Source organism: Capsicum annuum, chromosome 8 (genome assembly GCF_002878395.1).
Source record: "Capsicum annuum cultivar UCD-10X-F1 chromosome 8, UCD10Xv1.1, whole genome shotgun sequence".
NCBI lineage: Eukaryota > Viridiplantae > Streptophyta > Magnoliopsida > Solanales > Solanaceae > Capsicum > Capsicum annuum.
The window spans coordinates 36,098,578-36,113,159 of NC_061118.1; positions in this window are offsets into that span (position 1 = coordinate 36,098,578).

The following is a 14,582-nucleotide window of genomic DNA, read 5'->3' on the forward strand; positions in this document are numbered from 1 at the left end:
GATTGAAATAGAAGAAAGGAACCAGAAGCACATCATGTAAGATAATGTCTGGCCTGAGCAGTAATGACCCAGTAGACATAACCTTAACCTTGTAACCATTGGTGAGAGGAGTAAGGTTATGAAGTAGATGTTTTTAGGGTGTCTTATGGTAAGTAGCCCCAGAGTTAAGTATCCAAGGATTTGTTCCTAGTAAAGATATTGCACATGCACGAAAAGCAGTAGAAGTAACAATAGGGTGATGAGGCACACCTGCAAAATGAGCATAACCAGAATCTGTGGAATCAGAAGCTGCTGAACTATCAGGCACAGTGGTACCATGATGTAACTGCTGAAGATGAAGATAATGCTGAAACTGATCTTCGGACAATTTGTAGTTACCCTCAGCAAGAGAAAAGAAAGATGCAGTGGCATCGGCTAAAGAAACATCATTTTTAACATAGGCAACAAACTTCTTCCCTTATGTATACTTGAAATCTAAGGGGTATCCATGCAACTCATAGCATTTATCAATTATGTGCCTTGACTTTTTTCAATACTTGCAAGAGAGATAAGTCAAAGAGCTGGGGGTGGATGCAGGGAACCTCTTAGCATCAGACTGATAAAAACCTGAAGGAGGAGGTGGATAACCTCTTTTAGTATCAATGGATTGAGAAGGATTGAAACCTCTCCTGGCATCATTATGGACTTTTAGAGAATAACCCCTTCCAAAGGATGAATTATAAGTTGAAATATTAAAAGAGGCTGAATCACCAGAGAAACTGAGAGGAGTAGCAGATGATTGATTTTGGCTCTCAACATACTGGAGCATGGAGTATGAATTACTAAGGGTAGGAAGGGAAGGCATCATGAGAATTTTACTTCTGCACATGGAATACTCATCATTAAGTTCACTCAGAAATTAAAACAGTTTTTGCTGTTCTATAAACTTCCCTAAGGCACCACAAGTACAAATTGGACCCACATATGATGTATGCAATTCATCCCATAGGCTATGCATGCGTGTGAAATGGGAAGCAATGCTTGAAGATCCCTGAACAGTGAAGTTTATCTACTTTTGGATTTGTATGTATCTAGTCCCATTAGATTGACCAAACCATTCATTGATATCCTTCCAGATGTCTTTTGCAGTGTCAAAACACATGATATTGGTGGCCAAATCATGAGAGAGGGAGTTGGTAATCCAAGCAATGATCATGTCATTGCACCTCTCATAAAACGGAAAATAGGGGGAATTGGCCATTGTTACAGGGATAGTTCCGGTGACTATCCCCAATTTATTTTTAGCAGACAAAGCAGTAAGCATGTTCTTATGCCAAACTATAAAACTAGAACCATCAAAGGGAAGCGATACTAAACGCGAACCCGGATTATCCGAAGGATGAAGATAAAAAGGGTGAGTCGGGGAAACCGTAAACTCATCAAACCCTTGACTAGTTGTACTATTTTCAGTAGACATATTTATAAAATGCTATAGTGTCAAAATCAACGATATAATAACCAGTAACAACAAAAATGAGTGTTCCAGGATCGAGTAAACAATCAAACATACAAAGAAATTCGTAAAACAATAAGAGATATTGTCCTTCGTCGTAGCTTGAAGAAGGGAAACGTTGAAGATAAGCAGAAGACAAAGGACCACCGAAAAACTTCACAAAATCACCGAAAACACGAGCAGTCGCCGGAAAATTATTCGGTGAACCCTTCAAGGGTAACATCGGAAGATAGATCAGGATGTAAGGATCTCAGATCCCTGCTCTGATACCCTGTTAGGGTTCGCAAATCTTATATCGCCGCCATATAAAGACAAGAAACCCTACAGCTCAACAGTTTAGAGAGAGAAATATTATTAATGATAATGAATGGAAAAAGTATCTTGTCTCTTGTTTCTATAATCGTGTATTGTATATATCTAATACAATGAATGTGAAATGAAATATTAAAAATATAAATATCAATTGTGGGCCTGGGTCATGAGGTGGACTGGGCTTCTTGGTTGGACCTATGTCAACAGAAACCACATATTAAGTTAATAAAGAAAATTTTATGCCAGAATTAAGTATTTTCTTGACCAGTAATCATCAGAGCATTGATCTCTTTGCTGTATATTTTCTTGGAAAAATACATAAAGTAGCATATTTAATTATTAAATTATAAAAAATAATAACACTTTTATCACATTACATTTTGTAGCATATGTATTTGTATTTTTGTAGCAACCGTTTGCAAAAATACAAAATACATATCGATCATAAGGACAATAAAAATTATATGTATTTGTATTTTTATAGTAACAGTTTGCAAAATATAAAATATAACTTGTTATATTATGTAATTATGAAACTGTTGCTATGAAACTCATATTTAATGAGATAAGTATGCTATTTCTAAATTTACCCTATTTTCTTCCCAGTTCCCTCCACAAAAATATCTTATGGGCCTCCTGGACCCACATATTCATTTATCGTTTACCCAAATGTTTTAATACAATAAGCCCAAATTGATGGGAAAATATTACCAAAAATGTCTCTCCTCATTGGGCCAACCACGTTTTGAGTGATTTTATTGATACAAAACAAAGTTAAATAACTTGTTAGATAAATTCTCATAGTTGAGTGGTCTTTTGAGATATTACTTCGCATACATGTAAACAACTATGCTCACATCAATAAAAACGCTTTGTGTTAATGTGTTGAGTGTATGATACGAGATTTTGTGGCCCAGAACTGTTGACCAGTGTGACCCAAGAAGCACAAGGTTCTCACAAGCATAATTATTGGGGGGGGGGGGGGGGGTAACATATGTGCAGCAGTCTGGCCCAACAAGCACAAAGTTTCCACAAACACAGCTATTATGGGGCGAAGAAGATCATTCACAAAAAGTGGTGGGAGGTAGGATGAGGAGAATCTAAACCCTGATAAAATATTTCGATTCGACACGTTTGTTTCAATGAAAACTTTTGCACGTTGTTCTCAAGTGACATATTATGTAAATAATTAAGTCAACCACTTAAAATATGTGACCAGTATTTACTTTTATCCTTAAACAATCAACTATGCTTGATCGATTTTTAAGTATACTTGAATCGGCTACATGACGGCGTGACCTTAATTCAACAACTATTTCAAATTTATTTTTGGAAAACTTAAAAGCAATTGAAAATATCTTTTTGAAATACTTAACGTTAGCCTTATCTTCCTTTTTGCTAATCCAAATGAAAACTTCATTACATATAATGCTCAATCTTTATGGATAGAAGCTAACTAACTAGGCACAAGCCCTATAATATTCACCCCAAAATCAATAGCAAAGTCTTAATTTTTACTTAAAAATTCAAAATATGTAAATGTAAAATAAGAAATCGTTTGAAGGGAATTCAACGTTTATTTTCTATGTAAATAATTTTAATCATATATAAATAGTGTAATTTTTTGTCAAAAAGACTCTAATGAATCCTCAACCCTACCTGGCTCCGCCCCTCCCCTTCCCCCACCCCCTCCCCCTCCCCCTCATAAAAAACACAAGACAGGCAAACAAAAATAAAAAATAAAAAAGAGTAATGTCAAGAAAAAGTTAAAAGAGACACAAAATTAACCTAGTCAACATTTTGTCTGGAATATGACAATTTGTTTTTGTTTTCAGATCCCAAATCTAATGCGCACAATCTTTCTTTTTGTCTCACTTTAACATTTTTATTCGTATCAAAAATAAACTGACGTCTAACATTGACAACCACGTGCTTTCTTGCCCTTCTTAATCTACTTACTTAGACTTTAATCACTTCTTTTTCTTTCTTAATTTATGTAGCAATAAGTTTAACATATTCTTGAGCCAATTTTTTCAGCAAAAGATTGATAAACTTACTTCATAATTCGATCATAGGTATGTCATCCATGTTAAAATAGGAGATTCACAAGGAAACTTATAAGTGAACCTTACACTAATTGACATATATACATACAAGTTGATATTATATAATTAATATTTAACCTTATCAGGGTTCTTAAATTATTACTAATTACTTTTGTGATCTATCACGAATTAAATCAACTGTTTATTGTAACGCAGCAAGTATTCTTTTCTTTGCTACATAATATTTACCATTAGAAGATAAGCTTTTGATGAAAATTTAAGTGCTCGTTCACTTTTTTGAAACCACATCAACAGATTAACTAACATATCATTGTCGATAAAACATTAACAAGTAACTAAGATCCCTCGATAGCAATGGCCTAGCCACATGGTTGTCAATGTTAGATGTCAGTTTTAGATGAACAATATTTGTTGTTACAAAATTATTACGTACATGGAAAATTATATTAAGTATATAGGTTTTAAAAAAGTGATATTTCATGCATATGGAGTATTTAAAATCTTGCACACGTTTAATAAAATTCTCACCTTGTAGACACATGATTTTTTATCCCCCAAGTTTAATATATATATATTTTTTGATATTTATTTTTATATTTAATCTGATATTATTTTAATTCTTATTTTATTTTTAATAAATTTTTGTTAAAAAATAAATAACCAAATAAAGTTAATTTTGACATATTTTTTTTTTATTCTAACTTGAAAAATAATACAAAAATATATATATATTTTCTTTTAATTTAGATTTTTATAAATATGCAAGTAACTTTATTTTTTCTTAATTATATTTTATTTTAGGTTAGTTATATTTTATTATATTTTTATTAAGTATAAAAAATTAATTAGTTAATATTTTAATTATTATTATTATTATTATTTATTTATTTTATATATAATTTATTTATTTAAATAAAGGGATCATTATCCTAAAAAAACTACCCTACTATATCTGTATTCTAACTTCTCTCAACCTCTCCCCCATGATCATATAATCCCCAAATCCCCATCCTACGTATAGGCTACACACTTTGACAAAGCAACACGACAGACAAGACATTAAAACGGAGAAAAAAAAAAAAGAAAACTTAAAAGAGAATGAGTTAGAGTTTGAGTTCTGGCTTTGTTTGAGTTTCCCGTGACGACATCCTTTCTTTTGTATTCGGTTTAGTTTGCCATACAGGTTATTATTCGATCCTATACTATTTATTTTATATGTTTTGTTCGAAATCAAGTCATAAACAAAATTGTTCAAACGATTTTACATGTTACTTAACATGCATGGTTGATTTATTAATGTGAGTTTTTATTATTATTATTATTATTATTATTATTATTATTATTATTATTATTATGAATCATGTGTTTAGAAACTTGTTCATTTATATATATTTGTATGCAAATTTGATGTTCTGGAACGGAAACATGTTTCAACTTAATTTTCAACTGGTGATATACGAAAGGGATTAACATGATTGCTTGACTCAAAATACGCTATTATTTTCCATCATATTTCAATCATGAGTTTTATCAATTATCTTGCGCTTTCTCTTTTAATTTTTATAAAAGTTGAATTCGTAAAGTGTTATACCCGAACTAACAATATAAATTAATAATATGGTCATGATAGTTTAACTTTAATTATCTTGAGTAGTTTTTCTTTAGATATGAAATTTGTTCTGGATTACAAATATTTAGAAAAATATTGACGTGTGTTGATCTAAGCAAAAATGTTATTATGAATAGTTAGGGGAGCATCTTTTGGTCACTGATTTAAATTATTTCTTTGAAGATTAAAAAGCAACATGTAATTTTTGATAATACAACTCTAGTTTTTTTTTCTTGTAGATTTTCTATACTATTTATTTAATTTTATTTAAATTATCAAATGTAAAACATTAGCTTATTTTTTCGTTCATTGTGGGTTTATTTAACACCCGTCACAAATGCTAAAAGAAAGGTGAGGAAAAATCATCTTTGTAAAGGAGCGAGACGAGTTGCGAATTAATCCAAAATTCGTTGCAAAATAAAGAGTGAAAAGAATAAAAATGGAAAGATAGAATTATTTCGAGTTTATAAAAGACAAATTAATACCTTTAACGTTGGGTAAATTTTTTTAGGCAAGTTAAAATATTTGTCTCGATTAAGAATGCGGCGTAGCATCTTTCTGAGACATTTAAAATAATTCGAGGATGCAATATTGCACTTCGACAAAGATTGTCTTAAAATTAATTTTCACTAGTTTAATACAAAAGTTTTAAATAGTTTTAGTATAATAAAAAATGAATGAATTTAGGCCTTAACATAATTTATCAAAAATAGTTTTAGTTAAGTATAAGTCAATAAAAGTGACCGTGATAGAATCACGGGACTCGAGAGGTGCCTCACACCTTCCCCTCGGTCAATAGAATTTCTTATCCGGTCTTCTATTTTCGCAGACCAACTAAGAGTCATTTTCTTTTGATTAGGGATTCAATAAGGTGACTTGGAACACCATAACTCAATTCCAGGTGGCGACTCTGTAAATAGAATAATCCCTATTCAATAACCGTCACTTTAACTGGAAAAACCCTTTGACTTCGATCTCCCTTCGAGCGGAAAAAGGGGTGTGACATCTCTGGCGACTCTGTTGGGGAATAATAAGAACTCGAGCTTTTTATATTGACTTATACTTGCTTTAATTATTATTGATATTGTGTTTGTTGGCCTTATGTGCTACTTGTCGCTTATTTACTGCTTTGATATTATTTGAACTGTGTTATATATCATCTTCTCTTGCTTACCCCCTCTGAGTTTCTGAAATAGGATAGAGAGAATGCAGCATATGCATCACACCTTCTTTTTGAGATAACCGGAGTGTCAAAGCACCTGGTAAAGGATATTTTCACACATGTTAGGCGGTGTTGCCCTGCTACCGACCAAGTTGTCCCTCCCCGGCTCGAGTGTCTGCTCAGGTAAGCTAGTCTAGACATCTATCCCTACTAGATTTAAACTTAGAAGAACTAAAAACTCAGAATCTAGTTATCCCTGTTAGGTACCGCTTTATTTGCATCATATGTATTTGACTTAGCGGGACTCGGTACAGGGGCCGAGTTTGTCTAGGACAGATGACCTACTTAATAAAGACCAACATGTGCATCCTACGTGCTCTTTGACATTTGTTTGGAAGGCTATTTGTGTGTTGACCGGCTTTTAGGCAACATTAAAATGCAAGAGATTAAATTACCGTCATATTTGGTAAATTATTTTTGAAAGAAAAATTTTATTTTTAAAAGAGAAAATTTTAGTAACATAGCTTTATGGTTTTTATGAACTACGAGGGTCTAATTCTCATTCTTTAGTGGGATACGTAGGAAGTCTTTCCTAGGATACGACCCTATCTTTTGAAAAATTATTCATAGATTTATTGGGGAATGTTCTAAAAATTTGATTACTTTCATAATTATTTTTCTAATTCTTAGGTTCAATTTTTATATATATCTTAATAGCCCGGAATCTTTAGGGATCATGAGGTTAAGGTTTTACAATATATATATATATATATTTCAATAGCCCGAAATCTTTAGGGATAACGAGGCTAAGTTTATACAAAATAAATAAAAATATATAAATCTTAAAAGCCCTGAATCTTTAGGGATCATGAGGCTAAGTTTTTACAAAAATATATATATAAAAATCTTAACAACCCTGAACCTTTAGGGGTCTTGAGGCTGAATTTTGTACGACATATATTTCGAGAACTACGAACACCTGATTTTTATTTTATTGAGATACATAGGCAGTCCTTTATGGATTCGGTGATTTTAATGAAAAAATATATATTTGTGTTTCCTTCTAAACAAATAAATAAGAGAGTTTTTGATTTATATATAAAATAAATTAATTTATTTTCGAAAATAAAATGTGTTTTATATTATTAATGAATTCAAAAATAAAAATATTTCTCATTTCTCAAATTAAAATAAAAATGTGTTTCTTCATATTTACAGCTTTCCGAACTATGTAAGATCTGATTCATGTCCTGGTTCAATCATAATTTTTTGAAAAAAATACACCTAGAAAAGTCGGGATGAAACACAAAGCCTTCCATGATAGGTTGGGAAATGCATATAGAAGCATGACATACAATGTGACATTATAATGTGTTAAAAATATAATACTCATCCATTTGCTACTTGGTCTCAGAAAGATAAAGTAGTTGGTGTTTGGTTTGTGGTTTAAACTGACATCACATTCGTACAACACTAGATACAAAGAAAATAGAAAAATGACCTACAAAGAGGGTGTAGGTTCTGACAGCGAGGAGGAGCGAAATCAATTGATTTCGCAAGAATTAGCATCAATGGAAGAGATTAAGTTTTTGAAACAACAAATGACGGAAATGTACAAAGCTTGGTTGAATGGACAAGCCCCGCCTTCCTCAATTCTTAGACTTGCGAATATCTATGATCCAAATCCTGCTCAAGCTCAAACTAGCGATCCATTTTATCTGCCTGGATTCAGCCCATATGTTAATGTGTCTGGCGTTGTTGGTACTTCTACCATGCGCCCACCAAATTTGTCTGTCATAAATAACACGTTTTTCACTTCTGTAGCACCAGCTACTGCGGGTCTTCAATCGTCAGTACAAAAGAATATAGGTGGACCAAGTCATGATGAATTGTATCCTCCTGAAATGACTTTCAAAACCCCAAATCTACATTATCATGCTCATCAACACGATTCTCCTATTGTGGTTGAGAAAATTATTAAAAGTGAAGAATGGGAAGAGATGGCCAGGAAAGTGAGAAGCTTAGAGCAAAGTATGAGAAATATGCAAGAATTAGGAGGACCAAAAAGTGTTTCATACAAAGATTTATGTATGTTTTCCGACGTTCATTTGCCGCTAGGGTTCAAAATGCCAAAGTTTGATAAGTACGAAGGACACGGTGATCTGGTGGCACACTTGAGGCGTTATTGTAACCAATTAAGAGGTGCTGGAGGTAAAGAAGAATTACTCATGGCTTATTTTGGTGAGAGCCTTACAAATCTAGCCTCAGAGTGTTTTGTGGATCAAGACATCGACAAGTGGAGTAGTTGGAATGACTTGGCTAACGAATTCGTGCAACAATTTAAGTACTATGTCGAGCTGATTCCTGATGAGAAATCCCTGACTAATATCAAGAAGAAAAACAATAAAAATTTTAGGGAGTATGCAATTAGATGGCGTGGACAAGCTGCTAGGGTAAAACCGCCAATGAAAGAAAGCAAGATAGTGGAGATGTTTATTCAAGCGCAGGATGAAACATATTATCAACACTTATTACCTGCATTAGGCAAACCATTTATTGAGGTCCTCAAAATAGGAGAGATGATAGAGGATGGAATTAAATCCGGTCGCATTGTGAGTTTTGCAACATTAAACCCAACTACTCAAGTAATTCAAAAAGGTTCAGGAAGTGTTGGAGAGAAAGAGAATGAGGAAGATGCATCTACTATTGCAGTTAGACCATGGGAACTGTCAAGAAGACCACGTCGTCGTCGTTCTCAGGCTCAAGACCAAGTTCATGCCCAAGCTCCGCATAATCACTCCCAAAGTCCATTATACTCCAGTCCCCCACCTCCATATCCAGTGCATAATGCACAACCATATGTTCAACCCCTATCTTACCCACAATGGCACACACCAACTCCTCAAAGTCATCCTCTAATTCCACAAATATACCAAAACCCTTCTAAGCCTAATTTTTTATCCAATCCGAAAAATGAAATAAGACAAAAGTCGAGAGATAGCTCACACCAATTGGAGAGTCATATGCCAGTTTATTTTAAAGATTAAAACAGGAGGGCATGATTACTCCTCTCCTTAGGCACACTTTTAATCCCCGTTCAAGAAATTTTGATCTTAATGCATGATGTGCATATCATTCTGATTCTCAGGGTCATAGTATTGAAGATTGTCGAGATTTAAAAAGAGAAAATGAAAAAATGATTCAAGATAAATCAATTATGGTGTAGAATATGGACAGTGAGGAAAGCTCTAGTCATGCTGGTATGCAAATTGGTGGCTAAAATGTCAAGATCAACAATTGAGAAGTCATCCATTTCCCTGTTAGGATAGATGTTTGGTAGTTAGTGTTGTTATTTTTTCTGTTATCTGAATTATTTCAAGGTTGTAGTTCAAGATATATCTTGTTTTGTCCCTCTGTCGTTTATGTTCAAACCCTTCTATCTTTTATTTTCTACTAAATGGAGTGTTTTTTTCTCCTTTGTGTTTTAAATATGTGTTGTTGTTTTTGTTTCTTTACACAATACATTTTATGTTTGTTCTAGTAATATGACATACCTGCAAAATTTCAGCCAGATCTTAAAGCCCACTTTTAAGCATGAACTTGAAATCAAAGGGCTAAAGTTAAAAAAAAAATTGAGAAAATAGGTAGAGTGCGGATACATTTAGTGACAAGTTAAAGCCTTTTTTGAAAATTAAGGCAATTATTTTGAGAATTACGAGAATAACTTGGTCATCAATTGAAAGACATGTCTCAATTAGGTTAAATAATGGATGTGAGATCCTTATTCAAGAGAAATAGAAAGATAATCAGCTCCACGAAAGCTTGGATCATTCGAAGTGAGGGATGTACTACAAAAGTGGAATAGTATGTTGAGCAAGTGTAAAAGAAGAAGTGACATACCTACTCAGTTAAAGTTAGTGTTGTTAAAGTGTCACATATGTTCTTCATCTTCCACTTTCATATTACATGTTATGTACTTGCATTTTCAAGGATTGATATGACGAAGGCATTTCATTCTGTTATCCAAATGTTGTGTCATCCTTTGTTATCCGTTTTGATCTTTTGTTTTATTTCTTTTATATCCCTCTTTTGGAATCAAAATAGAGTAAAAAAAATTAAAAAAAAAAATAAAAGTGTCAAGAAAAAGAATAGTCAGAAAAGTGTCAAGAAAAAATAAAATCGGAAAAAATCTCTCTCAAAAAAAAAAAGACAGAGAAAAGTCAAGAAAAAAATAGAGAGAAAGAAAATCAAGCAGAAGAACAAGTTGTCTGAAATACGTTTGACCTGATTCTTGCTATGACAAGATACGTAGGCAACCCTACTCTGGGGTTCGGTCCAACCAAAAGAAAATTTAAATTATCCAGAATGAAATAAAACTGGGGCAAAGTTTATTTCCTTAAAAGAGTCGATTCCAAAAGTTGTATGTTTTACGTAATATTATGTAAATTTTTCAACCTCATGTCTCCCTTTCTTTCTAACCTTTTCCAAAAGCCAAGTTACAATCAAAGAAAGACCTTCAGATCGATCTTCGAGAATGTCAAGGCTAAACGTGTTATGGGTGCATGATGTTTCGTATGTATGAGCATTATTTTCAAAAGATAAAGTAAAAAATGAATGAGTAAAAATGAGAGAGTCTTATTAGTGAAAACTCTTTTGGGCACCATAAGGCGACAATGAGCTGAAAAAGAAATAAAAATGAGATAGGTGTTGGCAAAAATTCATTGAGGTGTCACTAACCGAAGAAGGATTGTGATTTAGAGGAAGCATATTCAAGATTGATTCCATTTCAAACTCAATAAGTGAACAAGAGTTGTAATGATTAGTATGGATACATCAAGCTGTTTAATTCAAAATGCATGTCATGATTGCTGGAATTGGCTACCACACCCAAATAAGTTTTCTTTTGTCGTTTAAAAAAAATGCCTATTGTTTTTTCCTTTTCTTTTTATTTTTCTATTTTTGATTTTTGGTATCTTGGTCATCAAATAAAAATTATTGTCATTTTTCTCATGTCTTTGAGTCTAGTCCTTCTCATAACAAGTGAAAAAAGATTTTAAAATTGGCTACTAGCTTCTTCAATTGCACAAAGCAAGACAAAAAGTCAACATATGAAAGAGACATGATTGTGAGCCAAAATAAGACATGTAGAAAGTTTTATAAACAGATGAGTCTGGGAACTCATGAATATGCTAAGGTTCAAAGGGTTTATTTGTAGAGCATGGCAAAGTAGAGATACTGTGTTTGTTTCAAAGTCACTTCTGATAATCTGAGTTTGGGTCAATTATGATGCAAGTTGGTGACAGATGCTAATGGTTGGAAGCAAGGTTAAATATGACGAGAGCAAGAGTGATAGCCACGGAAGCCAAAGCCACAAACCTGCCACCATGTTTTTAAACTTACAAGTTTTCTTTGATGAAACAGGAAACATGTTACCTTCAAATTGAGGACGTTAGAGCATAAATATCAAGAGCTGTAATGCCTCATTTCCACAAATGCAGAAAACAATGTTGCTGCACAAGTTTGATAATCAAATTATGGTAAAAATTAAACCCTTAGGAGACGCACTTCCTAGTCTGAATAAGTCAGTTTTCATTTGTTAGGTGAAGCACTTCCTAACTTGAACATTCACTCCTAGAAGACGAACCTTTTAGTCGAGTCACTCCCTGTGACTCTTATAAGACGTACCTTTTAGTCGAGTCATTCTCCTTGATTCCTATAAGACGTACCTTTAGTCGAGTCATTTTCTAAGTACAAACTGGGGTAAACATTCTGTTCGTGTTTATTGAATTTTACTTTATGTTCAGGACCCTTCTGAAGAATGGGATAGGACCCTCCTGAAAAATGGGATATTATTTTTCAGTGTCACCTTTTATTTTGAGTTCAGAAACATATTTAAAAAATCAGAAAGAGAAAGTTCAGGAACCCGCCTGAAGACCAGGGTGAAGAAAAAGAAAGTCCAGGAGCCCGCCTGAAGAATAGGGTGAAGAAAAAGTAACTCCAGGGACCCGCTTGAAGAACCGGGTGAAGAAGTAGCAAGTCAGGAGCCCACCTGAAGAATAGGATGAAAATTATCAATTGCAAGTCAGGAGCCTGCCTGAAGAATAGAGTGAAGATTTTAAAGTCCAAATCAGAAGAAAATCTGAAGAATAAATCAATTGTCAAGTTCCTCTCTAATGTCAAAAGCCAACAAGGAGGAATATTTTATGTTTAAAATTCAACTCAGAATAACAACTATCGCACCATTTGAGAAGTCATGAAGATTCAAGTCAAGATTCCAGAATAGCTGAATAAATAGGATCTTTCACTTGTATCTTCAATTTTATTTTTGTTATTCATGTAAATGTAAAAGGAGAAGTCGTCAACCGAAAACTCGATGGAACCTCACTCGATCTCTAACTCGTTCTCTCACCATTTTACTTTTGAACTACATGTGACCTGATTCCCTTATAACCCCGGATATGTAGACAGTCAAATACTAGGACTCGGTCACATCTTTGCTTTTATTTTATTTTTTTCCACACTTTTTGAATAATCAGAGAATCAAAAATCATCTCTTTGTCTACTTCTTTGTATGAAAATTCTTCGAGATTTCACACAAAGAGGGGCAAAATGTAGACACATGATTTTTGACCCTCCCAAGTTTAATATATATATTTTTTGATATTTATATTTATATTTAATCTGATATTATTTTAATTCTTATTTTATTTTTAATAAATTTTTGTTAAAAAATAAATAACCAAATAAAGTTAATTTTGACATATTTTATTTTTCTTTTATTTTTATTCTAACTTGAAAAATAATACAAAAAAAAATAATTAAAAAATATATTTTCTTTTAATTTAGATTTTTATAAATATGCAAGTAATTTTATTTTATCTTAATTATATTTTATTTTAGGTTAGTTATATTTTATTATATTTTTATTAAGTATAAAAAATTAATTAGTTAATATTATTATTATTATTATTATTATTTATTTTACATATAATTTATTTATTTAAATAAAGGGATCATTATCCTAAAAAAAACTACCCTACTATATCTGTATTCTAACTTCTCTCAACCTCTCCCCCATGAGCATATAACCCCACAATCCCCATTCTACGTATAGGCTACACTTTTTGACAAAGCAACACAGACAGACAAGACATTAAAACGGAGAAAAAAAAAAGAAAACTTAAAAGAGAATGAGTTAGAGTTTGAGTTCTGGCTTTGTTTGAGTTTCTCGTGACGACATCCTTTCTTTTGTATTCGGCTTACTTTGCCATACAGGTTATTATTCGATCCTATACTATTTATTTTATATGTTTTGTTCGAAATCAAGTCATAAACAAAATTTTTCAAATGATTTTACATGTTACTTAACATGCATGGTTGATTTATTAATGTGAGTTTTTTTTTTTTTTTTAATTATTATTATTATGAATCATGTGTTTAGGAACTTGTTCATTTATATATATTTGTATGCAAATTTGATGTTCTGGAACGGAAACATGTTTCAACTTAATTTTCAACTGTGATATACGAAAGGGATTAACATGATGATTGCTTGACTCAAAATACGCTATTATTTTCCATCATATTTCAATCATGAGTTTTATCAATTATCTTGCGCTTTCTCTTTTAATTTTTATAAAAGTTGAATTTGTAAAGTGTTGTACCCGAACTAACAATATAAATTAATAATATGGTCATGATAGTTTAACTTTAATTATCTTGAGTAGTTTTTCTTTAGATATGAAATTTATTCTGGATTACAAATATTTAGAAAAATATTGACGTGTGTTGATCTAAGCAAAAATGTTATCATGAATAGTTAGGGGAGCATCTTTTGGTCACTGATTTAGATTATTTCTTTGAAGATTAAAAAGCAACATGTAATTTTTGATAATACTACTCTAGTTTTTTTTTTTCTTGTAGGTTTCTATACTATTTATT